Source organism: Larus michahellis, chromosome 3 (assembly GCF_964199755.1).
Source record: "Larus michahellis chromosome 3, bLarMic1.1, whole genome shotgun sequence".
In the NCBI taxonomy this organism is placed as follows: Eukaryota; Metazoa; Chordata; class Aves; order Charadriiformes; family Laridae; genus Larus; species Larus michahellis.
This window is the reverse complement of record NC_133898.1, coordinates 77,563,478-77,588,439: the sequence shown is the minus strand read 5'-3', so window position 1 is coordinate 77,588,439 and position 24,962 is coordinate 77,563,478. Positions and strand designations below refer to the sequence as shown.

General features: G+C 42.8%; 1 long non-coding RNA gene across 1 annotated transcript; it reads right to left on the bottom strand.

Moving 5' to 3' along the window:
- Positions 1 to 3,581: 3,581 nt before the first annotated feature.
- Positions 3,582 to 24,649, bottom strand: LOC141740097 (uncharacterized). Its single transcript, XR_012585882.1, has 3 exons — positions 24,466 to 24,649; positions 4,018 to 4,796; positions 3,582 to 3,907 (listed from the first exon to the last, which is right to left on the bottom strand). It is a non-coding gene; the product is annotated as an uncharacterized LOC141740097 (long non-coding RNA).
- Positions 24,650 to 24,962: the final 313 nt, after the last annotated feature.

The following is a 24,962-nucleotide window of genomic DNA, read 5'->3' as shown; positions in this document are numbered from 1 at the left end:
AGCCACTTAGAAACAGCAGTGTTTCTGCTAATGGAAGCACTGTTCAAAGGAAGAACACTACTCCTCAGTTTTCCTCCATAGCCAGCATTTGCTAGAAGGGAAGAGACATTGACCTCTGGCTTGTGGTGGGTAAATGTTAGATTATATTTAGCAAGCGAAAGTCAAAAGTGCTCTCTGTGTTGCTTTTTAGTTAATGGCATCTGCCTTGTTATGACAGAGGCTGTTTGTTGTTCTTTCTACTCTAAAATACATATTTTGGTCACAAAACTTATTCTACTGTTATAGTGGGAGCACCCCACAATGAATATCTGTGTCCACCTGTTTCTCTTGATTTCTGAACATTAATGAGTTACCTTTATTTATTAAAATTAAATAGAATAATTTATTTGTGATTTTTTATAAGCTCTTGTTACAGAGTGGCTGTGATAGGTTGCAGACAGATAGGAGGGGGGTATTACCTGTTGTTGATAAGTTATGAGAAATTGCCAGTGACCAGTAAACCCTTGTTATGTCCTGCAGAGATTTTTGCTCAATGCCCCTGTAGATTGCATTACCCATTACCTTGCAGTGCAAATTTTTTTCCTGTGTTTCCCTTCCTTGGATGCAAAGGCAGAGTAGGACTGGAGAACTAGCTTTTTACTGTGTGAGACCTTATTTTAGGCCCTTTACATGCCACAGATTTCTTGGGCTTTCTCACAGAAGTTGTTTGAGGTCAGTCCTACAACAGGGTCCCAGCTCTTGGAGTCTGGGAGTGGAGTTCAGGTGCTCCATGACACCCAGGGAGTTTGATGCCCAGAAGCAGAAAGAAGCCACACTGATGAGCAAATCTATCTCTGAATTTCTGCTACTTTATTCAGCTTCAGTGCTTTCCCGCAGCCTAGATTTTCATAGCCCTACATCCCCTCTCAGAGGGTGCATCTTCCTGGGTGGGAGCTGGCAACTTGCTCTCCTAAATAACAGTGCAGAGCAACGAGCCAGGGAGTGGGAAGCACTTGGGAAGGTCCAAACCCTCAGTGTCTAGCCTGCAGGCTCTGTGGGAGTGCATCTGGCCTTCACCTTTCCTAAGGGCCTCAGCCAGCAACTCAAAGCATCAGCAAGACCAAGATCATAGAGACAGGAGCATGACTCCATAAGCAGGTAAGTGCATTCCCTTGAGATCGAAGTAGGAGACGAGAGAGATCTGCTCTGACCTCTGATTCCCACTGACAACACTCTTGATGAAAAATGGATATACACTTCAAGGCCAAAGCCAGAGCACAGGACCTGCTCTCCCCGTGGAGGGACTCCCTCACCAGGCTGCAGAGCAAGAGCTTATTTTCTCTCTGACTGACCCCATTAACCTGGTAGTCCTCGCTCAACAGTGGCAGAGCCTGAGTGCAGATACGGAGAGTACTTCTGACCCCTTGGTCTCACTGAGGTGAGGTTTAATGGCTTACTCTTGCTTCTTTCTGGGTGCTTTTGTGGACCTGAACTTGAATGTTCTTGTGCCACAGCTTTCTCTCTCACGTTGCAAAAATGAGCATGTTAATGTTATGAGCTGCACCGCGGGAGTCACAAAAATAGCAGGTTAGTTACAACATATCCCCTCAGCACAGAAAGCAGCTGTCAGTGCACTTTAGCTAGGTACCTGAGCATCAGGCCAAAATACTTTTAAAAGGAAAAACAGGTGACTCTAACAAGGACTTTGCAAAATGATTGCAACACAGACCAAAATTGTCCCGGAAAGATTTGCACTACTAAGATCTTTAACAAAATCTAGTTTCACAAAGTAAAATAAATCAAAACTATCTGAATGCATTACTTAGTTTAGTACGTCCTAAGTTTTCAGTTCATAGTGATCTTGTCAGTGTTGATTATTTTTTTAATTGAAGACTGTTTGATCCAAAACAAACCAAAAACTAGTTTGAATGAAATATTTAATTTTGGTTCTTTGATAATTTAATTTCAAATCAACCCAAGATGAGTGTAAAGAAGGCTTTTAGTTGTCTGAACCAAAGCCAAATACCTTTAAACTCTGGGTTTATGGGTTGATTGCCCATTATGAGGCAGACAACCCCATCTAGTCTTAATGTGGTGTCCTAGCATTAGACTATGCTGAGACATCTAGTCAGCTGCAGGCTTAAGATGCGTATTGCATGAAGTAAACACTGCCTATTACACACTACCCAATGTGAAATAGCATTTTCATGCATAGAATTTGCAGCCCCAGGTGCAGCCGTCACCAATGACTGGTGGATTTGGGTTCTTCTCGGCATTCCCTAAAACAGCATCAGCAAGCAGTTCCAAAGGTGGTTGCGCTCTTAATTAGACCGATGCCACGATTGCTTCAGAGGATAACCTAGCAAATCTGTAATTCACCCACCTAAAAATGAAGGTGCGTTCAAAGAGTTTTCTAAAATAGAGGCGAACTATTTTACTGAATCAGCATTTCAGTCTCTTCTTACTAAACCCACAGATTATTTAATAAACTGTGAAGAAACTACTTGCCAATAGAAGTTCCCTGACAGTTAAGGTAACATAACTTAGGTAAAAAACATCCACTGCGTCCCTCCCTGCTTCTGCACTTCTGTGGCCAAGGTGAGACCTGAGCTAGTGCCGTGCTCATTCACCTGTTCCTCACTGGTTCCAACGTCACATAAACCATCCTGAGCCGTAAACAACATTTGTCCCACATACATCTCAAAATTTTTTAAAATGGTCAGTTTCAGGGAATCACAAAAATCTACTGACACACTACAGAGCAGAAGCGGTGAGATTCAAGTGTTTTCTACAAGGCCACATCCATCCAGGTGCTACCCAACTCCGGCCTCTTTAGGCTTCAGCTACCTCAACGAAGCTGTTTAGTTCAGTCTGCTACAATTCATAAGCAGGCTGATTATAAGTGAACTGGGAACATTTATTTGAATCATTTAGAAAGATAAACCAGTATGGACAGCCTAGTGCCACAGAATTACTTAGCTAAATTAACCTTAAAGGAAAACAGGAGTTGCTGCAAGAGGCACACTCCTGAATGTGTGTCGAATTCAACTCTGTTCCATACTGGTTCTGTTTGAAATATTTACGAACTTTGGCATATAAATTAACAATGGCAGGCTGTCAGGAACCAGGTCCTAATTATTTCTGAGTTCGGCTATGTGGTTAATTCACAGAAGTGTTAAATATAAACTCTCCGCCACTCGGGGAGAAGATGCAGATACTTACTCCTGGTGCATATTGCTTAAATACGCTTGAAAGGGAGTAGTATTTTTTTCCCTTTCTCTACCATCTCACCATCTGACAAAGAACCCGGCACCCCAAGGTCTGCATCTGCACCCCCTTTCCCCACTGGGAAGGGGTTTCCCTCTTCCCACCCACTCCCCAGCGCAGGGACCCGAGTCATTTTCTTAACATTGAGTAATCCTATAAACAGGGGGATTTTGGCATTAGCCTGTTTACTTCTTTCTTACTCAACACTGTGTTGGAAGGATTAGTGTGCGTTTAAACCGCAAGTGCAAAGTGACAAAATGTGTCTCTGGCTTGCAGGTTTGTAGCTCAGGCTCAGCACACACAATGCAGTCCCTTGGGTTTGTTTTTGTTTTCTTTTTCCTTTCCCCCCCCTCATTTAGAGACAGCACAAGAATTTTAAGAATATGTAGAATGTCAAAATTGGCACCTTTAATCCTTCCCATACAAGGGAAATGGTGTTTCTGCAGCTCGCCTTCCTTCTCAGCCTGGATTAGCCACAGACCAACAAAAGCCGTGGATTTTCATTAAGGGCTGGTGCCTAAAACAGGGCTGGGTGACATACAAGACAGGCCAGGTGAGTTTCATGTTTTGTCTATTGATGTCTTGCCAGCGATACCACCTTATCTTCAAAGGCAGCGTGTCATTCGGCTATCCCTCAGAGGGCTCGGCGCTCTGATAAAAGCTGTATGAGTAGTTTAAAGTTAAAATACATAGTGACAAAGACACTACAGGTTTCGCAACAGCCTCATGCACTGCTCTCCTGCTGTAGGAGGCCATGTGAGAATTTCGTACCCACGTAACACTCTTCAAGGAAGTGCCCAACTCAAGCAGGACCCTTGGGAGCCTTGCCTTGCCTGGGTTCCAGTCACCTCTTGCGCAGCAGTCCATAATCACAGGTAGCAACCATTTTTTTCCTTACTGGATCTTGTGGTTAGCTGGGAATTGGACATAAGCAACATCAGCCACTACAGCAGCAAACACCACTTAGGGCCACCATGGCCAACGGGAGCCAGTCATGAATTTCCATTTCTTATTTACATTACGGGGAACTCTTGCATTCTCATACAAATAACATGGGACATTTTGATATTACCAGAATTTTTATTAGCAGGTGCCCTCGTGCAATTGACCCCTGCCTTGCAGGTATTCCGCAGATTCTTCGTAGAGAGGACAGGGCACAAGAGTTTGATCCAACAAGGGGAATGTATGTGCCATTATTTCCAGGGGCTCAGAGTAGCTGATAATCATAAAAGCTGTTCTGGAGCCGGAGAAATTAAACTAACTGTCTTGTAAATGAGAGACATGCCAACAAGTTAGTGTCAGAACACAAAAGCATTTTTCATGCCAGTGATATACTCTGGATGAGTTCAGGAGCAGAGAGCATTGCTGACGAATTGTTTTGAGGAACTCAGAGGTGACTATGGAAGTACCGGACCAGCAGAGTGCTTGTTGAATGCCTTGTGCTGGGACATCTGTATGCAGCCTCCTGGTGACGCCAAACAGAAAAGCTCCCAGCTCGGTTATTATAAACCGACGTCCCGGAAGTGCTGCTGCATGATGACATTGCAGACCTGAAATCAGCAGGGCACTTAAGAGATGAATTTTACTCAATACAACATTTTAATAATTTTATTTTTTAAATAAAGCAAATAACCAGTTTCAACGGCTCCATTCATTTTGCACGCAACAACCAGTTTTAGGACAATTACACCAAAGTTTAACTTAGCCAGCCATATCTCATTTGGTTATATGGTTCCTTTAGCTTGATTATCATAACAAAAAAAAAAAATCAGACTTTTAAGAAGATCTTTAATAAAAACATAATTTTTCCAATGTAAAATAACAATAAAATGTAAAATTAGTTCCCACTTAAATACTTTTTCATTACAGAATGGAGGCAGGAAAAGAAAAACTAGTCTTTTACATACAGGATTACATACACAGACAGGCTACAGGCATATACATATTTGTGTATTTGCACAAGTTAAACACTTTAAAAACAGCAATTACTTCAAAAGCAAAACTAAACCAAAACAAAAAATACCTGCACAAACATTTGTACTTACTCTATTTTCTAGCTAAAACTTGTAACTATATCCATATTAAAAAACAGCAATTAAAAAACACATTAATAAGTAATTAATAAAGTGCATCATCTGTAATCTGAATGAAAAAACAGTATTTTTTTCCTAAATAAAATAAGTTTTCCTAAATAAAATAAGTTTTTCTCCTTATTCAAAGACTTTATATAAAGATGCTGAAAGTATCTGATGTTAAGCTTTTGTCATTTTACTAGCTGTATGTGTGTGAAGTATTATGATAAGCAGCAGGACCAAACTGCAGTTGTCCAGCTGCATCAATGTAGGACATTTTGTGATGAGCTATTCTTGCTTTCTAATTGTCATAATTGACCAGAAGCCAGAGTTTTACAGGTTTTTAGGCACTAGTCCACTGGAAGTCATGGAGTTTAGGAACCTATGTCAGTAAAACATGGCAATGAGAGACAGGGCGCACAAACATACCTTTTGAAATGTGGAACTAATTGATTTCTAAGCTTTCCCCACACACAGTGTCTTCCAAATGCAGAGAACATCTGCACCGTCAGCACATCAGGGTCCACTGTCAGCAACCTGCCTGGGCAATGGCTCAGTCCCTTTGCAACAGCATCTAAGAAGGTGCTGGGAAGAAGCAGGTCCTGCCTCTATCATACCAGCCTCTGAACAAGCCTCACAAGCTGTCTTCTCTCTGGGCATAAAAAAGGTTACTAATGAACAGAGACCAAACCTACCTTTGCATTTAGGCACACAAGGATGTCCTTGCCCAAGTCATAACCCCTTAGATCAGTTTGTTTGCACAAATACAGGGTCGGTGCATACAGATAAGTAAGACGTTGAAAATGCTACTGAGAAGGCTGGAGGGCATATGAACTTGGGGTTAGACCTCTGAGCTGTCACACAGGATGTTTGGTTTCACGTCTTACCGTAGATTGAGCTGTTTGATGCTGGATGAGTGACTTTATTTTGCACTGGGGAGGTTTAGACTGGATATTAGGAAAAATTTTTACACTGAAAGGGTTATCAAGCATTGGAACAGGCTGCCCGGGGAAGTGATTGAGGCACCATCCCTGGAGGTATTTAAAAGACAGGTAGACATAGTGCTGAGAGATACGGTTTAGTGATGGTTTTTGTCAGAGTTAGGTTGATGGTTGGACTAGATGATCTGCAAGGTCCCTTCCAACCTAGACAATTCTATGATTCCATGATTCTATGTTTCTACCTATAAAGCAGAATTAACATCCACTGTTGTTAATCTCAACAACTTTAGGCATGAACTTTGCAGAGGCAGGGCAGGAACAACCTCGTGCTGAGTATTTGAATACATGTTTGCCATTTTCCAAATGGAAAGGGCAGATTTAATAGGCAAGGCTGGGAGGAGTGGGGGAGCCGGGAAGGAAGTTACCTCTGTGTGTGTGGAGTGCAATAAATGATCCAAGACCCACCTCACACAGCAGGGGAACCGTTCATTTTCACTTAACTGCCATTCTCACACCTACGTCTACCCCTAATCTTTAGGCTCCGCTATATACATAAGCAGCAAATTGGTGATAATAAGAGCCAGAAAGATTTATAGCTTGATTGGCAGAAATCAGTGATTGCAAACACAAATCATGACACTCTGTATTACACTGGTTTGCAACCACGATTCAGGAAGTCACAGAGTCACTACGGTTGTTTTTCTTTTTATTTTTTTGTAAAAGCAAATTTTACAATGGCAGTTTGTGAAGCAGCTTTCCAACAAGCCACCTCTTGCAGTTCGTCCTCTAGAGTGTATGTTTGAGACATAGTTGTTTTGAGGAATTTTAAGCTGTAAAGCTGTACGAACACTAACTGTCCGCTTAATCTCAGCTGTCAGAGACAGGTTACCAGGCAAGATGGATCTTGGTCTGCGACCCGCTAGGGCTGGCCATACTTGCAGCTATATGGCAAAGAACTGAGACATTAAACAACTTCTATAAGTCACACGGCACAGTGCATTTTAGTCAAAACAGGAAAAACAGGAGGAAAGAAAACATATCCAATGGTTGTGTTTGAGGGAGCAGGGAGCAAAAGAAAGAGGCACGGCATAGGAAAGGGGCAAGTGAAAAGCCATTGCTTCCTTCAGGATGCACAGCAACGTTCGCTGTGGGGGCAGGAACCAAATTCTTCTTTTTATAATCAGCGTAATCCACCAGAAATAATATATAATTCCTTGTAACTGAACGGCTGTCTCACAGATGGATGGTGTAATGTGTCCCCTGCTTCTCTCACTCCCCCCTTCCCTTTTTTTCCCTCGCTGGAAGTTCCTGTAATTGTCACTTTGTAATGTATATTCCAGCACATGGACATGCAGAATGAACGCTGCGTGCTCATTTCGCACTATAAATGATGTGTACTGCCTTGTGTCACAAACAGTAAATCCTTTATACCAAAAGCCTGCTCATTTTCACACCATTCACTTGTTCAGTAACAGTTGTCCAGATTTTTTAATTCAGCTCCTTACACTAATCCAGCAACTGCTGGTCTTAGACAGGTGCAGGGATCAAACAGGCTCAATAAACTAAAACATCTGGCCTGGAAATGATAATAGGCCCTTTTACTCTCCAAAGCAGAGGAGGAATGCAAAGTTTTCAAATGTTAAATCATGCAATTAGCCCCTGTAATATTCATTTTTTTAAAAAAGGAATGAAACAATAGTGTTTTCTATTCAGAGTTTCAGTCATTGCTTAGGTCCCTGCTCTCCACTGTGGTGCAGGAGATGACAGGCCAAAGATGCCACATTATCAGCTATTTAAAAAAAAAAGACACCCCCCCTTCATTTCTTCACAATAGTAGAGCTCAGTCATGTCAAGAGGCCCAGCCATGCATTAAGCCAAAAACTAATTCTGCAGAAAAGTTTGGGAGTGCCTATGCCACAGCGCATGGAAAATCCATGTACAAGCCATTTTGTGAAGCCGAGTCATCTCCAGCCTCATGAAGGCTGGTAGCAGGACAGAGCTAGCTGCAGACCATCACCCCGTTATCTGGATGACACCAGGAGGCAGTTGTCCTCACGGTCCCTCCAGTGCGGAGACTGCTGTCAGAGCCAGACAAAACATTGCAAACTCTGAAAGCGTTTTCAGAAGTAGTACTGGTCAAGGTTGTCCAGGTTTGGGGCAGCTCTCACCACACTTATGCCTGGCCTCGGTTAGACTGAACCCAGGGTTGGGAGGCTCATCATGATCTCCTCCAGGCATTGCTCCCAGCTGCCAACCCTCACCTTGGCTTGTCCGTGACTGTCACAGTGCCCCTCAGACCAATATCAAGACCCTCTGCAGAAAAGGAGAGCTGTTAGAAGCTTTTATACCTATGACTAAGGGGATGACGTCTTCTGGCACTCCAAGTATGTGGCCAACTAGGAGGGACAGGTGTGTTCCGATGCCTGTATTAGAAAATAAGTTTCCATCTCTTGTCAAAAAAGTTCTCCATCTTCTTGATAAAAATGCTTTAGCTTCACTAAATAAAACCCTTTAAAATAGAGTTTCAAACAGGCCTCACCTTGACTACTGACAGTTATTAAATCTCATGAGAAGAGTTGGTATTTTTATCCAGTATCTTTGCCAAGCTACAGTCTTGGTAACTCTGCACTGACCAAGTTTTCCTTTACACTTGGAGCTGAACGTGGCATGCTTCTCTTGAGTAAACAGGAATGTTCATCTTGGGCCAGAGAAACCTGGAAACAAGTCCTGGGTCCCACTCCAACCTTTGCCTCAAGTTTCCTGTGAGGTCTGAATGTTGGACTTTCACAAGTGCTGCGAGCCTGGTTACACTCTGCTTAGCATCTGGGGCCAGACTTCCAAAGGTATATTCAGTTCCTCTTACTGACAATCCAGACCTAGAAACCTCTTTTGAGGACTGGAATTGTAATAGTAACACAGTGCATAGGCTCTAGATCACATAAAATGCTGGTATCTTTTATATAAGGCATCAATATATAAAGGATAATGAACAGAAAAAAAGTGTCCCTTCTCACTTCTGCAGGAACAGATGCTGCAGCTTTCCCGCACTATTGGGTGCGAAGAAGCAGCCTTTGGGCCAGAACCTGAATGCATCACACAGGTCCAGGCCATGGTCTGCGTTTCACCGCATGATGGTCATGGGCCTTCAGCTAAAAACACCCTACATGACTGTAGTGCTGATGAGCATGTAGGTCACTGTTTTTTGAAGTCACCGGCAGCTGTAGCATGTCTGGGTTCTCATGATGGAGTTGATAAGAGACTCATGAGCCTGGCAAGGAAGGATTCAAGGAAACTCCTTAGTTTTCCTGAATTCTTTTAAAAGGATTTCTTTAAGGACACAGAAGTATGACAACAGGGGTCTCTAAACACATGCTAAGTTATTGTTCATGTGTGTTAATGGGAACTGCATGATGTAAATGGGAGAAAGAAACTAGCATATTTAGAGTTAAGTCCGTAGCACCTTTGAGAAGTGGTGTACCTAGGTCAGGGTCAAAGTAGAGACAGGAACAAAGTAGAGACAGACAGAGACTTCAGTTCAGATCGGGGCTTTTAAATGTTGAGTTCTCCTTGTGTGTTGGACCTTGGACTGGACAGTGAGGCTGACTGGGGGGACAGAGGTGCCGTGCAAACCAGAGAGGCCCTGTGTGCTCCCAGGGGCATCGAACTTCAGGAGAAGACATCCCTCCTGCACAGTCCAAGGAGTGTCAGCTCCTCCTCACCTTGCTGCAACAGCTGGCTCAGACCCAGAACCAGCTATGGCATTCAGCTGAGGAAGCTTGGGTTGAATCCTACAGGGCAGGATTGCCACCGACATGTCTCCATCCAGACCATCAGTAGAAGAGGGCATGGAGACATCCACCAGCTTAACCCTGTACTCCTTCCTTCAGGAATCAAAGGATGTTGGATCAGAAGATTGTGGACTTAGAAAAGGTGCTGGAAAAAGGTTTCTTTGCGCAAGGCAGATGGTATGTCCCTGTGCTTCCTTTGCTATTTCTGGAAGCCAAGAAAACCTCTATAATCTTTGAAGGAATGATGCAATTAAGAACAAAATTCTGTACTGCTGCATATGCAGTCAATCTCTCAAAATATGATAACTATATTTTTGCCGCTTAGAGTTTTAAAAATCTTTTAAGTTGTGTTCACATTTATACTTGTAATGATTTTTTTCAGAACGACATACAGATGAAGAAGTCAGAGTTGTGTATAACTTTTATTTTCTGATTTTGTGTGTTTCATCTTCTCAGGTAAGCCAAAATTTTTTAACTTGTGACAAATCAACCAAGTAATTTACTTTTACTGCTACAGGGAAATGAAATTCCTCAACACATCCTTTGTTGGTCTCCAAGATCAATCTGCAAGTCACATGCCTACTTCAAATAGGTTCACTGTCCAAAACCAATGGCCTATGGCCAAACTTAAATTCTTTGTGAAGGAAGTTTATACGTCAGGGATGTTAGCACTGGAGATAATGTCAAAGAAAAGTGCAGTAGAACAGTATAGAAGAAGTCTGTGCAATAGCCAGGAAAAAAATAATTTCTCTTCAGTCATAGGTGAGAAAGTAGACACTCAGCTTCTCCATCTGGTTGCACGGAAGTCACCAGGTCAAGAAAATTTATCAAAACTGTAACAAGGTGTGGTCAAGCATTCTGAAGGAAGCGAGAGGGAGCAGTCTCTGGAAAAACAAATCACTATCTTTTCCCTTAACACACGGCTACTGGCAGAACCTACCAGCACTAGCCCATGAGTCGCTTGACTTCGCTTGACTTGTTTGTAGGTGCAAAAAACCCAGGCACCATAAATTGCAAGATCAAGGCCATATTTAATACTGACTACTAAATTTAGGTGTAAAATGAAATCAAGACAGAGGTGCTTTTTTGTTACTATAGAAAAAAACAAACTAATTTTGTGTTCATTTCATTAATTCAGTATTCCTTTTGACACATTAGATACTCTGGCTTGTTTAGCCTTATCACCATGTCCTTACAAGTCTTCAGTTCAAATGCCTAATTCTAGGACACTAAATCCATCCTATATGTCTGTTATAAATAGGGTACTGCACATACAGCAAGTGCAGCCCCCACTACACACTCTTTCATGATCACTTTAAATAGCACACATATTCTCATGCTATATTTAGTGCTACATCCACAGTAACATATCATCACATCGTTATATACAAAATGGCTTCATAAAAACAAACATCGGAGCAGAGAAATGGGTTTCTTCAGTCTGCATTGAAGTCTGCCAAGCCAAAAAACTCCTCCTGGAAGTTTTATTTTATTTAGTTTAATTCCATTTACATTCATTTTTAAAGTCCTAACTTGCAAAACTCCCAAGCAAATTCAAATAACATGGATATGTGGAAGCTTCGCTAACATGGATAACTACATGGGCAAGAGCATCTTGAAACTGAGCATATGACAGCAGCAGGGTGCAACTGGAGAAGAAAGTAGATATTTTGAGAGCAATTAAGAACTGTTGAGTCAGGATAAAAAAGCCCAGGAAGGTCCCTGAGTTTGAAGTGTTTCATGAAGCAGAAAAATGGGGAATTGGTGGAGGCTGCATAGGGAAGGGTTGTCTGGGGAATCCGACAGGATGAGATAATGGTCCTTGCAGCAGCACTCATGAGACAGGACAGTGTTTAATGAAGACCAGGGATGATAATTTTGCAGTAACAAAAGCTGTGTGGTGAACAGTAAAGGCTACATTTTGCATAAATTACATAGAAAAATGTCATCAGTTTAGGTACCCTTCTGTAGCACCTTAACCTAGCTGAAGTCCAAACCGTTTTCTCCTCAGGTACTGACTCTACAGTCCATGAAACCTCACAGTGAGGTTCTTCACAGAAACAACCCAGCTGAAACCAAAATCTTCCAGAAACATCAGGTTTGTCTTGAAGCAGCATGACTCGCTGAACTGCCTGACATGCTTTCACCGAAGCACAAAGGGCATGAGAGGGAGGAAGAACATGGGACTGGAGTCAGGGTGGGCATGGCAGCCCCCAGGAGGTCTGGGGTAAGATGTCCCACATTCACTCCCCTGCCAAAAGCTGGGAGAAGTGTAAGGCTAAGAACTGTCCTGACCACAGGATGATAAGCTGGGTACAGTGTTGGGAAAAGAAGATGTAGAAAGTAAAAATTAAGAGTCGTGTTTTAGCTAGATAAATCCTGAAGTGGTGACTAAACATCCATTAAGCGTTATAGGAAAGAGAAGACAAGATTTGTACTTGGGCTGGAGGAGATGGGTTAGGAATTAAATGGTGGATCTGTATTATTGATGTTTTAAATCCTATTTAAGATAACTCATCTCCAAATGCTGCTGCTTGAGAGGTCACTGCCCTGCAAGCCACAGTTAGAAAGATGGATGTCTTTGTTCCTACCTGCAGTCCTTTGTCTTTATAGCCATGATATTACCTTACCTCTTGTCCCTATTACTAACATTTTCTTAAAAGCCCGTTGTGAGGACCGGTTAGAAGCCCTAAATTTCCTGTTATTATTGCTGTTAATTTCTTGTCTTTGGTTATTGCAAGAAGATTGTTTTTAAAATGTTTTCAGCTGCTTCAAAACCAACTTAGACTGGGCTTAAACTCATTCCTTCTGGTAGTTAATTCCACTCAGAGACTTCATCCAGTCATGCTTTTTCCTTAGCTACAAGGAGTTTTATTAGGCACCATTAGCTTTGTTGGCTCAAAAGAAGCCCGGCTCCAGCTGAGGCGGTCTCTAAAATACTCGAAGATTTTTCATGGAGACTGGGACGAGAGCTTTAAATTGGCCTCAGAAACAAGAGAGCAAGTAGTTCTGTGGAACACACACATACTGTGGTCCCACAAAGATGCCCAGCTGCTGTCTGCTGCTCAGATCTTTTTACTTTGAAAAATATCTCAAGTAACTCTCAAAGTAACACCACCAAACCTAAAAGCAGGTAAAGAAATTAGATAATAAAGGCAGGAAGAAGTGCAGTGAGCAAACATGAGGAATGCTGTCTCACATAGTGCATGATTGAATCATGACAAATAACTTCCACAAACTATTTTAAGTTAAGACAAATGCAACTGCATGGGCCTCAAGATGTTCTTTTCACATCTTAATTGAAGACATTTTCACAACCCTAAATTAAAAGCAAGCAAAAAACCTAAGAGTTTTGTAATTAAAATGCTTGAATTCTTTTAACCTTTTGCCTTAGAAGGACACGCACCGCCAGCAGCCAACAGAGACAGGCACTGCCCTGCCAAACTACTCAGCTGATTATCCACAACACAGCCCACGTGCTCAGAGCTAGGCACCAGACTTCTGCAGGGGACGGCAGAGCTGCCCATATAGAACCAGTATCAACCCACTCTGAGGTAGAAATCTCCTCTCACATCCATCTTCTGACCTAGAGCTGGCAGATGCATCACCCGTTTCAGCCCAGGAGGTGAGCTCGACTGAGTGGGGCTGGACCACAAAGCTGGTCTAGTGCACTGGGAGAAGATAACAGAGGGAGGGTCGACTGCTGGCCCCCGTATCAGTCTATACATAGAACAAATCATACTGGCTAAGGTCTTATTTCAAAGCTAACTGCAGGCACGGCTGTACCAGTCTAAGAAGTTATCGCACCCTTGAGAATTTGTTGCTACATCCGCTGCTGAGCATGTCTTGTGAAAAATCTCTCCTCTGCTTCAGACTGAAGTCAACGTGCTCAGTTAGGATGTAATTAGCTCTCACTGATGTCCTTCTTCGCAGGCAGAAGCCTGGGATGCATGCAGTTTGCATACAATTTGGAGAGGGCTGTGATTTTTTCAAAAATCGTGTCTAATAGGAGAAGTGCTGTAGGAATGCTGAGATTTTCACACCATTTTGCAAGTACAACTGAGTGCATTTTACAGACAATGATCTGCTGTAACTATATCTGCTTCTTCCATAAGTGTATGTTGTCAGAAATCAGTTTCCTTGTTCATTGGCTACCCTTGAAAGACAGTCTCATTCGTAACACATTTTCAGAACTCAGGAACAGATTTGTTTGTCAAAACCTGTCCTTCAAACCCCCTTTCAGTCTATTTTTAGAACAGGGGAGACGCACTATAACCAACCCATAGCATACTGTGGGATGAATTCTGAGATTTCTTCTTGTGCCGTCCAGAAAGTCTTCTTACATACATGATTGGAAATCAAAAGTAAAAGCTGAGTGCAGTGGAGCAGACTTCAGTAGGTGAAATCATGTTAAGAAGCATTTTAATACCTGTAACCAATTTGTCTGGACAAAATGTACTATGGGCATCAAAGATGTAAACTCATACTCAAATCTCACACTTTAAATACAGGACTTTCTGGCCACTAGCTCTCATGTATTGCTAGGACAGCAGTGTGACTCCTCCCTGCTTCAGGATCCCAGTGGACTGGATTACGAACCAGCTGTGCCTGGCAAGCAGGGACCCAGAGCAAGAAGAGTGGCCTCAGCATTACCCCGCAGCTCCGGAAAGCACAGATAAGAGCATGTGCAGAGAGGAGCTTCTGAAAGACTCATGTTCAGCTGTAGCAATTCATCACAGCCTCTCTCTTGGGGCTCTGTGTGGACCCTATTCCCGAATAGCAAAAAGCCTTTGCAGTCTGACAATATTAACTGTCTTAGCTAACAGTGCTGGGAGGGAAAGGGCAGGTTTCAGTTGCCTAGATATAGGTAGTGCGTGAATCTAGCATGTCCTAGAGGTATCCAAGACTTCTACATGGGACTAGCAGATTAAACACAGGATCAAGGCTGGAGACCTCTCAGTGCCTAAATGACTCTTGATGCTCTTGTTCAGGCACCTGAGCATAGAGGATTCTGACCCAGAACTTCATCATAAGTAACTCCTGGCAAAAATATTTTCTTTGGCTGAAAATTCAAATTCAGACAGTTTTTTCATTTGCCTTTTCTTTTTTTTTTTTAACCTGAAGACAGGCTGGATGAGGAGGGAGAACTGTCAGTGCCATGTAGAGGAACAGGCTGTAGTATCATCCTGGTGCAGACATTAGCCATGGTCCATCCACGAGAAGCAAAGCTTTACCAAAACAAACTTCATCAGCTTGTCAGCTTAACTTTTCTCTCCAAAACTGAAACTACAGAAGAAGGGTTTTGTTTTGCGCTTGCTATCACTGCTTGATGGGCCAGTATTCTCAAGGTAATTGATAACTCGGCTTCTTCAATATTCAGGCCTCCAAATCAACACCTGAATTCCTTCCTAGGACTTTTCTTGGCACGGACACGTGATCTTTTACTCCTTGACCATGATACAGGTCACAGAGTACAGAGGGATACTTCGAGCTCTATGTCTTTGAGGCCAAAGAGATGCGTTCAGGCTGCCTGCTATGGCACTCAGGTTCGAAAGGACTATTTCAGCTGCCAACTGTCTAAGGCTGCCAGATGCTGGATGCAGAAAGTATGCTACATAACTTCCACACATGGATATATGCACTTCAGTTACAGCCTCTGTCTCTTTCCACTGGGAGCTGCTATAAGGAGGCAGCAGTGCTGGGTAGCCAGGGTTGTCTCAGTGTTAGGTTGTCTTTTTTTGACTGGAGAGACACCTCTGACCATTGCAATCTATGTTAGCATGTCTATGGATAGTTATGGCAATATTGGTAAAGTCAGTCCACCTCTCCATGCCTCAGTTGCCCCATCCGCATAACTCATACGCAATCTACTTGGAGCTGCAAATGTGAGACATGATGAATTAAAGACAAAAAAGTATTATAGATCGTCAGACAGAAGGAGCTGAGGGAGTCCAACAGGACCGTTATTATTACCTTAGCACAGAGTCAACATCTCATATTCAGTGATGAAAGCCTCTCGGAGGCGTAATGCAAACCTATTGCTGGAATTAACACTCCCGCTCAAATTTGATAGTGCCCTTTATAGAGGATTTTCATTTGTATTCACAGAAAAACATAAATAAGTGCTCAGGCTGGCCAATCTATTTCCTCTGTAACCGGCAGCATTCAAAGTCACTTTATTGTATGAAATAATGTCTTGGTTTTTCCTCCCTTTATCTTGCTTGTGCCTGACCTTCCATTAAAAGTTGCTTGGAAACTGCTTAGAGAATAGTCAGTGGTGCTTCTTATTGATATCTTCCTTTTGTGATTTCTTTGCTATTCTATCTTTCTTTATTCCTTTCCAGAAGCTTTTTAAGCTAGAAGAAGATGAAAAGAAACCAGAGAATCAAAGCCTAATATTTTTCTTTTAAAAAGGAACAGGAAAACCGTCCTCCCTATATACATTGACATGTTAAAGAAGAAAGAAATGCTCTTCTAATAAATGCTCCAGCAGGTCTTTAATGTGCATGTTATTATCAAGTGCTTTACACATTCTCTTTAGCACCTTGGTAATTAAAAACAGGATATGTAAAGTAAGTTGTGTCCCTAAATACACCTTGCTATTGCCATTGTATAGAAATGGTGGAAAATGGGCACCACTATGACAGTCGTTTTACCCGAGAGGCTTTTTAAGGGTGATTCAAGCTGTCTCCTAAAAGAAGGATGGAGAAGAAGTGACTCAGAGGATTAGCCACTGGAGAACAATGATCATGGTGGATAGTGGGAATTTAAGCATCAGGCTGAGGGAAGGGATTATTCCCTTCTCTGCTCTTGTGTGGCCACATCTGGAGTTGTCAGGGACCTCCTGGGGATGGGGTCTCCCAGGAGACCCCAGTGGACCAGGAGCAGTGTGGGCTCTCCCAGATTGGAAGGGCAGGACCTCGTAGCCAGAGCCATCCCACCACCCCAGGCAGGAACAGGGCAGCCTGGGGGCAGCTGGGGACAGCCCCAGCCCTGGGCATCAGCCACCTCCCTGGGGACAGAATGGGATGTCATCTCTGGCCGCAGTGTCCCCACAGCGCTGTCTGGAAGCCTCTGCCCACAGTTTCCAGGAGGATGCTGGTCCTGAGCCCCAGTAGCCCAACTTTCAAGAGGGCGGATGCTCTCAGGACCCTGACTGCTGTGTCCAGATTTGCACCTGTCTGCCAGTATAAAAGAAGTATGGTCAGTCTGGAGCAAGTTCAGCAAAGGACTAGCAGAGTGGTTAGGGGTGTCAAGTATCCAATATAAAAGGAAAAACTGAGGGACATGGGGTTTTCTGGCCTTGAGAAGATAAATCAAGAAACTGAATCTAATAGCGTTTTTCTACTGGTGTATCTACAGGGGATTACAGAGATGATAGAGCCAGAGATATAAACGAAAGAACAAGAGGCAATGGGCCCAAGCTGCAGCAATAGAAGTGCTGACTGGACATGAGCAAAGCATCTTTTATAACAAGCACTGAAACACATATACAGAAAAGTTGGTGAATCTCCATCCTTGAAAATTTGGCTTGATAAAGCCCTGGGCAACCTGCTCTAGCTTTGAAGTTAGCCCTGTCTCGAGCAGAAGACTAGACTTGATAACCTTTAGCCAACCTAAATTTATTCTATGAAGCTGTGATTCTACTGTCTCAGAGAAATATATTTAGTGTCATAAGTGAAATTCAAACACACTTGTGAGCAGATGGGCTCTGGTGGGAAGCCGTCTACACGTATGTTCAGAATGACAAATCTGGAGAGTCATTTGAGAGGAAGTGATTTTGTTCCATAGCAGTGGCTCTCATTGTGCTTTGCACGAGCTTTCAGGATTCAGCTTTTGGCCGTATGCTTGCCCAACACTTCCGTACTGAAACACTAAAATGTGTCCATATGGGCATGAAGGTCTAAATAGCCTTTCTCCCACAAAAATTTTGTCTTTATTCATACTGAACTACATCATTGCTCCAGTGCAAGTTGTTGTTAGGACTTGTGATCGTCATGGGCAGTAGCATGGTACTGGAAAGAACACATAGTAAAGCCTGTGTCTGACTTTATTAAAATCCATGGCAAAACTCCATTTTTTGCCTTAACAAGATTTTTGCTCCTGTTCCCAGACTTCCCTGTATAAATAATATAGGTTGACTACAAAGGAAAAGCACAATGAAAACATCTAAGCTTTATAAATAAAAAGGAAGCACATATTCTTGAAGCTTTGTTACAGTTTTCCCTGTGAAAAGCAATGGCAATTTAACTATGGGGAGTACAATTTCAAGGTATATTCTTCAAAACCATGGCATCTTAAAATGTAATTTATCATGTCCATATTTCCTCATTTGAGGTTTTAATCCATAAATTAAGTCATTCACAAGGAGAAAGTGCAAAGTATGGCATATTTGTAGACAAGACTAATTTTTTCACATATTTGTACTTCTTGGAACCGCAGATGTTGCTTTCTTGAAGGTTCGTAAGCAGTATGCACTTTTTAATACGATTTAGCATGTAGAAATAGGACAGTAAGTTTCACCAGGAAGCAGTCCGTCTGTGAGGGAGTCTGCAAATATCACTTCGATCTATGTAGAACGGAAGTCCTTAAATTATATTTTTTTTGCTTCTTTTTCCCAAATTTAACTCATTGAGTCCTTTATTAAGTGCTTCAGAGCATGGTTCTTTGCTGCTCACAGTCTGATCAGCTTGCAAGCTACAGGTCATATCAATTCACAGATGTCGACATGCAGCTCTTATCTGTTTCAATCCAGAAATTCCAGGAAATTATCACATGGAGTTCTCTGCGTGCCCTTCCAGAGCACTATATTTCAGGCTAATCTTTAAGATAGTATTTGGGGTCAGATCTACACATATTAAAGTGCTTATTTCCCAGGAGAAATACTCCAGCTCCTTGACCCCAAGAAAATTGTATTTTATATTTTCTAAGTTGCTCTAGTGTTGCTCTCTTCTCTTTTCCTCAGGTTTCCCCATATGTGGCTGGGTTACCTCATAATTATTTTAATAAATGAGCACATTGCTGGCAAAATTTCTTCTTCTCAAAAACATGGTCCAACTATGACTTGAGCCTCAAGACAGATTTCTATTCACAAAGATTGAAGTGTTATTGTTCTGAAAAAACAGGCAGTAGTGCTGCATTGGTTTTATGTGTTTGCAGAATATACTTTCACGTTTATAATACCTTCAAGTATTATATTTTGGATATACTTCCTCTGAAAGAGGAATATATGAATCCCAGATCTACTCCTTTGTACACAATTGGCAGGATATTTTGTAATCAACGAGCTTTTTTAGTGAAAACAAAGCAAAGTTCTATTGGGTCTATTAAGGGTGCTGACTGTTATGAGAATTGCAGACTTCAAATTTTTCTTAGTTTGGAGATGAATTTTTTTTCTATTTTTACTGCCTTATATACTAATTTTAAGTGGTTTCTAAGTACATCCCACCTGGTTCACCACAGTGGCTACACTGAAGTCACTGCAGAGAGACAGAGATGCCCTGCCAGAGACCCTGGCAGGACAAACAACTGACATGGAGGAATAGGACCTGTGTTGGTAGAAGACATTGACCATCTCCCTTCTGGGGCAAAGTCTAACAAGAAAACACTAGAAAAATTTATGTGGCTGCGCAGATTTTGCTCTGCAGGTCATGGGGCTCACGTGTCACCATGTAGCCACCTCTTCCTAGCCTGCCTTTCTCCACACCACAGCTACAACACCTCTCTTCCCTGCTCCGTTTCACCCAGGTGCCTTTACCAAGTGCAGCCTCAGCTCTGGGACATCCACCAGGGCAGTGCGCCGTCGGTGCCTCTCTGAGCCATGTGGTGGGTTTTGTGCAGCAGCTGTGTGGTTTGTTTCCCCCTAGCCCTGGGTGTCAACCCCTGCAGTGTTTCCCCTGCCCTTTCCACTTCCCTTTACATCAGGACTGTCCCGCTGTCCCCGTCATAAGCACAGCTTCAGAGCCTTTCCATGGACATGGTCCTGGATGTGTCCACAGTGGTGGCCACAGCTTGAGCCTCCCTGTCATTTAGGTGGTTCCTCAACTTGCTCATACTCTAGTACTCATGCCCCAAGGAGAGCGGGGAGAGTGTTTGGCTTGGGTTGTTACCCAGCATTTTGATGGCTTCTTTGATGTCAGAGCATGAGAGAGCAACGAGTGGTCAGTAGTGGTCTCAATCCACTCTTATTTAAGGACCCTCTGTTTGCCATACACTGAAACCACATTAGCCTATTGCTCTTTGGGACCCATATCCTATAATGCACTGAATGTCTGGCTTGCAGGTGCATGTACCTGTGGGAACTGGAGTGTTTCAGACCAGGTCCAGTTTAGATGCAGACTGGTTTATGCTGGCTAAGCTTACAAAGGCCTCATCAACCCAAGAGAACAAGCTCTATCTTCCAGGCCTTTTTGTCTTGGCTTGTACAAGGTTCTTTGAACTCCAAATTCAGGTATCGCTCCTAATTAATGATCATTTCATACTGTCTTCAAAAGCCATTGGATTTTGATTAGCCAGCAAATAAAGATGGCTTCATTTTCTCCTCTGGGCACATATTTCCTCTGTCTCCTTAGCAGTTAATTGAGTAGGTGAATAATAGCGGGTGCACTTTAACAGGCTGTGTAGGAAAGGCAATACCAGCCTGGTCACCAAGTGAACCTCACTGACATTAAACACTTAGCAAATCCAACCCCACAAAGGGAGAGAGAGGCTGCACCAGTGCTCCCTGTTCCATGGAGCCCTGGTGGCTGCTGTGCAGCTGGTGCATTGATAGCACAGCACGCAGCCTTTCTTTGCCACGAATGCTTCAGCTCTCTCTGCCACCCAGACCTTGTATAACGGGGAAATAGACAACATATTCTTGTTTCTCCTCAGCCAAATGTGTAAATAGTCACCTCTGGAGATGTCTAGGTCAACTCCACTGAAGCGGCCAAGGTGACTCTAGCACAACTTAAAGACAGAAATTGCAAATTACTGAGTTGCCCTTCCTTTTATTTGTTATTATCCCTAAGATATTGCGCATTTCAACAGCACTCCAGGGCAAAACAAAGGCAGGAGAAGTCCCCCAAATGTTTTTCTATTCTCCACACAGTGGTTAGGCAACACATGTATGGGAACAGTGACTGAATATGCCAACCTTCTCACTGCACAAACCAGGTAAAACACAGCATGTGTTATCAAATGGGCATTAGATTTGTCCTGTAATGAAGACATCAGCAGCAGGGAATGCTGGATATCCTCCAGTTCATCTTGATACATGTTATTGGCCTTTATAAAAATATTGCTATGGTAGAAAACTTACTGTTATGCTTTCCAATGAGGTGCTAAGTTCAGAGGAACAAGATGAAGGAAGAAAAGCTTTCAGCAAGTGCCGCTTTAGAATTCTCTTGGTCTTGGAGTGTATTAAGGCATTGTATGTATTAAGTGTAAACAGATCCACCTACATATAACCAAATTGACATCAAGAGGTGCTGAACTTGCTTCCACAGCACTTAAAGCAGCCCTTCAGCTTTTATAGGGATGAAAGGTGTTTTCATCACTAGTTTCAGACAAGACCTGAATACCAAACTCTTTGAACGTAGCAAAGCCTGTGCAATGATTCAACAAGAAAAATATTTTTAAACACTTTCTGGAATCCTTTTTATTGTTCAATGCTGTTTGTTGGATTGTAATAGAAAATGCCTAGAGTTTTTGTGGGAGGTCAACGATTGGGAGATGCTTTGTTGCTGATGACAGTTGCACATCTCTTCAAATATATTAAAATACCAGAAACAAAATGCTGTGATACATGTCTTTGGGAAGCTTAATCATATTGCATTATTTCCATGAACAGGTCCCACATTACTATCGGTGTGCTTTCTTGCTCAAGAACGTGAGTGGATGCCTGACATTGTTTTTCTATGGCCAGTGGGAGGATTGTTGACAGGCTCCAGGAGAAGCCCTGAACCTACCTCTTCTCACCACAAAATGATGTGCTACGTCTGGCAACACTGACTCTAAGGAGGAAATCATAGAGGAAGTTACCAAAACCAATTATTTAAGTGAAAATTTTTGAATGCAGAAACATTTACAAAATAAAGTTTGCATACATGTATCCTGATGGACTAAGGTGCTATGGTCTACTTTGTGACTGCTAGGGGGAGTCAGAATAGTGCTCGAAGAGATCTTGAAAGGTGATGTAGACCCAGGGTAGAGAACAAAGTCAATTGACCCTTCATGTGTAGAACACACACTTAGCTTTTCCCACATACAGATATATAAATTGCCAGACTATATTTACAGACATTCTCTCACTTTCTGCCTTATGCAGACACACTCACTTTTCCCACAGAACAACGCATTGGTACAGGATCGGGGATAAAGCAACAGTGAGGCTGCATTTTGTGACAGGTATAAAAGCCCCACAAACAAGATTAAGCTCAAGCTACAGAAGTTTTATTCTGCCTTGTGACAGCTGCAGAACCTCCTCCTCTTCTCCTAAGATGTGTTCATTCATCAATAGCCACCAGAAGACACGGCTAATTGACACCCAGCAGCACATCATGGGCACAACCATGAACATTTCCTGTTCCCACAAGCTCCTGTCTGCACATATTTGGTCCAAGAAAACAACTCTTATGTTTTTCTCTCTTCTGAGCTGGGAAACCTACAAAATAAACTATTTCTCTGTTCTGGAACAGTGTAAAACAAGTTAGTAACTGCGGTCTTTCAAGGTGTTGGCATTTAAAGTATAAAATTGATCTGGTGGCATTGGTGTGCTTTCTACACCATTTTTCCTCAAAAAGACCTGACTGTATAAGGAAATTGATGGGTGACTCCTAAGCCTTGTTTTGCAAATTTTGGTTCAGAAATTTTTCCATGGTGGACACAGCCAAGAAAATATGTAAGACCCTAATTAAACAAAATGTTTACCTCCTAGTAGTACTATCTGACTTGATTTCTTAAATGCTTTGTTGGTTAAATGTGGAAATGCTGAAAGTTAGTTGCGGGCTGAAGTGAGGACACAGTGCTGCTGTTCTATAGCCTAAATCCTACATAGGCCTTTTTTTTGTTCTCAAGCTGCTTTAGTCACACAACTTGTCCCACAGAAATTAAGTGAAGTAAGCCTAAAACTGATGGGGAGAGGAATGTGTAAAAAGTAAAAATGACCCCAAATGATTGAAACTTTAGTCAAGACCTTTCTTGACATAGTTGTTATAGTTGAAAAGTAGTTTTCTATCCAAGTAAGTATCTTCTGCTCATCTTCATGAAATTAAACATGTCCATAACTGTAGCCAGGTTCAGGACCTTGGATTATCAGCCCTTCAGGAGAAAGGCAGACTTCATTTTGTTTTGTGTTCAGCACTGATCACATTACCAACAACAGAAATTCAAACACAACCACACTCCATCCAGTGAGGAACAGCTAGGAAAGATTTGAGAAGACAAACCACATTTTTGTGCAGTAAACTCACCACGATTCCCACAGCTACCGCTTTTTCTGATATACAATTAATTCTGCACCACAAGGTGCGCAATACCAAATGGTCCTGTGTTTTCACATGGCATTAATTTTATCTCAACACTGAAGGGTTGAGAAGCTAAGACTGAGACAGGGGCCTCATGCCCAGTCACTGTCGAAGTCAGTGAGAAGAGGAAGCTCAGGGAAGGGAAGCGGAGGCTCCAGAAGATTAAATGACTTCTTCAAGGACAAGCAGGTCTCTGGAGGCACAGGAGCAAGAATAAAATTAGCAGTCACCTGATGTCTTGTCATACTCTATATCCATGAAGAAATACCGCCTTTCTGAGACAAGCATAATCACGTAATCCTAGGGCATCAGGTTTTTAATAGTTTTGAATAACTTAAAGGTCCCATTTTCCACTGATTTCAAAACATGCTGGCTCAGGCAAAAAGTTCCATTTAAAGACAAAAAGCACAATTATTAGCTCTTTGAGTCCCATGTTTTGTCTGAATTGTTTGATCTCACCTGCGGAAATACCATAATCTCTGCTTTCTTCAACAACTAGCATAAATTTTTCCCTGAAAAAATTACTCCAGTGGATCATTTCTTATCGCCGTATTACTGCTGATCTGATGAAGACAGCTGTAGGTGCTATTAGATCGGTGTGACAAGGACGATCTTATTTTCCCTGGGTCAATCTCAGCCTGACCTTTACGTGACACACCCAACACGGTAGTCCACCAAAGGCCAGGGAAGTTCTTGTTGCGCTGCTGTCAGTGGGGTGACCCCTTGCTTTGATTTAAAATATTTGCTACTGTTGCTTACGGATGGCATATAGACGATCACCTTGGCAATGGCATCATTACCTCAAGATTTGGAAAGGTGTGAGGTCATATTTTTCAATATTGTTTTTGCGAGTGCTTTCCATTAGGGGAAGAAAAGAAGAAAGCAAAACCATGACATGGCAAGAAGCACTTACCTGCTGTGCTGAAGAGTTATCTTTACTTCTTACTACTAATGGGCACAGAGCTCTTTCCCATTTGTTTTTCCATAGTCTCATCATGCCGTAGCCACTGCTGAGATCTCCTGCAGCCCCACCGTTTCCCCTCCCCACCATGGGGCCATGCTCCAGCACCCGACAGGCTGCTCCATCCCCGTCCCCCGCCTCCGCAGGAGCTGGGAGCAGCTGTTGGACCAGTGGATGCCTCCCAGACCTCGGAACGCCTCCTCCCGGGCCACAGCCATCCTGGCCAAGGGCCAGGAGCTGCTGTCACCACCAGGCCCAGAGGAGAGGAGGCACGCTCCCTGCTCGGCATGCCGCCCAGTGCTGCGCCGGGTGGGATGAGAAGGAGGTGGACACCACAGAGGCAGGACGTGGCCCCCAACTCTGCTGGCAGTGAGGCAACCTTCCCCAGCAATGCTCCTCCCTCTTCATTTCTATTTTTTGACCGACATGTCACTTGAGTCACTTCAAGG